Source organism: Phaethon lepturus, unplaced genomic scaffold (assembly GCF_000687285.1).
Source record: "Phaethon lepturus isolate BGI_N335 unplaced genomic scaffold, ASM68728v1 scaffold28395, whole genome shotgun sequence".
NCBI classification, from domain to species: Eukaryota; Metazoa; Chordata; class Aves; order Phaethontiformes; family Phaethontidae; genus Phaethon; species Phaethon lepturus.
Window position 1 is genome coordinate 35,813 of NW_010540306.1, and position 2,558 is coordinate 38,370.

Below are 2,558 nucleotides of genomic sequence, written 5' to 3' on the forward strand. Positions count from 1 at the left end.
TACAAGCCCTACTGCTCTATGACATTATTAAACATACCTATCCTCTCTTTATTCAGTTGTGCTTTTGGGAAATATTTACATATTGAATTTCACCAGACATCATCCAATTTCTCTAGTATGGTAGGTCATCATGCAAGGGAAGATTCATTTAAAGTTAAATGTTAGCATATCAATGTAGGCTTTGTGTGAAAAGGAAAAAAAAAAGGGTCTCCAGCCACGCAGTGAGCACCCTGCAGTACTTACAAACACATCCACAGATGATTGGGTAGGCTGATGTGTTGGATTTCTCACAAGGCGTTATTTGGAAAGCAAAATTAACCTACAGCAGTGCACGTGATTTAAGCTTGAGAAGCAGCAGCCTTGAGAAAATGAAAATGTTTTCAGAACGCAATCTGAACACCTCCTCAGCAAAATGAGACCTTACTAAACTCATTTCACTGCTTTTCATAAAGTAGTCACATCACACTGAAGGTTGTTCTGCTTCAATGCCATCTCATGGCCTGACACCTGAGAAGGCTAAAAGATCTCTCAAGCTGTTGGGCTGCTGCTGTTGACCTCGCATTTTTACCTCACAGAAGGCTTCTATGCAGAAGTTCAAATCACTGACAGAAGCACCAAGTCTTTTCAGTCCCCATTATAAAAACACTGCAAAGCCTCACAGGCTGCTTTGAGGAAGACCAGCCTGATTTCCGTCCTACCTCTACAACACAATGTCTTTTGCCTTTTTTCTGTCCTTCCCTCATCGCACACACAGTGTGCAGGCAAACACATTTTTCCCCAGGAGATAGAAGTATGATAGGGTATCGATAAAAGTTTTTCAATGCCTGAAAGATATAAAAGGACTCAAATGAAACAAAAGTTCAAGAGTCTAGCCAGACACAAGATTGATTTAAATTTTGGATTATGTCTCCAAATGAATAGGAGTCATAATTATCGGAACAGGCAATGGATGTGAGGGGTACACAAAACACTGTCCTGCTATATAATATCCCTACACTCTTCCAGATTAGACCTGCTACTACACACAGTAAAATCATTTTACTTTTAATTCCAGTCACTAACAAGGCCGTTCTTTGAAATTGCACTAACCAAGAAGTCTTTGGTGCTACTGAAAAAATTGTACACCATAGTAATATTTACTACAATACTGTACTGAAGTAATAAATAGTAATAATTAGCATACAGGGGAGTCTTGAAAATATTTGTACGCTAAGGCATACTTGGTCAGTGTTTTCCTAATCTGATATTTAAAATAGCCATAAAATCTGCTCCCAAAGCCTTGAGTGACCAGAGTTATGTAGGGAAGAGAGGTGTTGCATATCTGGATCATAGCTTTAAAATAGAGAGCACCTTAGAATATAGTTGTTATATAGTCTAAAGCATAGGTATTCAACCTTCTTTTATTTTAAAGAAAGCACTCAGATAACCTAGAAATACTGTAATTATCAGGAAATAAGCTATACGAAATGCTAAAATAAGGAGGGTCAATCATACTTTAGACCACAGCATGTCTTCAAAGGTAATTTTTTTTCTACCTGACTAGTTTAATTTTGTTAGCAATATCATGGAAATATTCGTACAACATCTAGTTTTCTTTTAGCATGAAATAAACCTAATTTGGAAAAAAATCCTTGTAGTTTCTCTACTGTGTAGTGTATTAGTCACCCTATCTTTTACAGATTAAACTCTTTGGCATTATAAGAGAAATCATCTGCTACATACTGGCATCAAGCAAAAGCAGATTCATAAACTCTGCCCTTAATCTCTCTTTCAGTTTTCTTCCAATTAGAAACAATCTTTTGCTGATACTCTAATTAATACTTACACATTAAAATATTAGGCATTATAGCCCAGAAATCATCTGTTACATTCTTGCAAAAAGCAAAACTAGGTTTGTAAGCCCTTGCCCTTAATCTTTCCTTCAATTTTCTTCCACCTAAAATCAATCTTTCCCCAATACTCTAATTAATGCAAATGATATTCATGATTAGTTAGTATTATGCTAATCTGAGCCCCAAATTTACCTAAATCTACATGGTGTTGTCTGAGTACCAGATTGCTTTGGGTTTCTAAGTAAAATTACATTAGCCTGCCAGCTGTACAAAACACCATGATAGAGTAGAAATCCAAGCAAATCATCAAGATTACATTAGTTTTGTTTCTTAATGAACAACTGTTTGCATTAGGGATTACAGACAAATTATGGTTTTCCTCTCTGTGCCCAGGCAGCCGGGCATCTGTTGAGAAGTTTCATTTTTTTTTCCCGACTATCCCTAAATAGATTGAGGCGAGCTAAAGCAGAGAGACGGGTCTAATATTTCACGTAATTGAATTTTTTCCATTACAAAGCAATCGCCACGCTGGGGCCCACTGCTAACCTCAGATTCCTTTCTTCCACTGCTGCCTGGAATGCGGGAGAAACCCGAGTGGTTCACTTGGGGAGGTACCAGTCACCCGGCTCCTCCTCTCTCCCCGCAGAAGCAGAGCGTGCGCCGCAGAGCCATACCTGCCTGCCATTACACTCCAAGACCGTTTCCCAAACCCCGCTGTTGCAATTC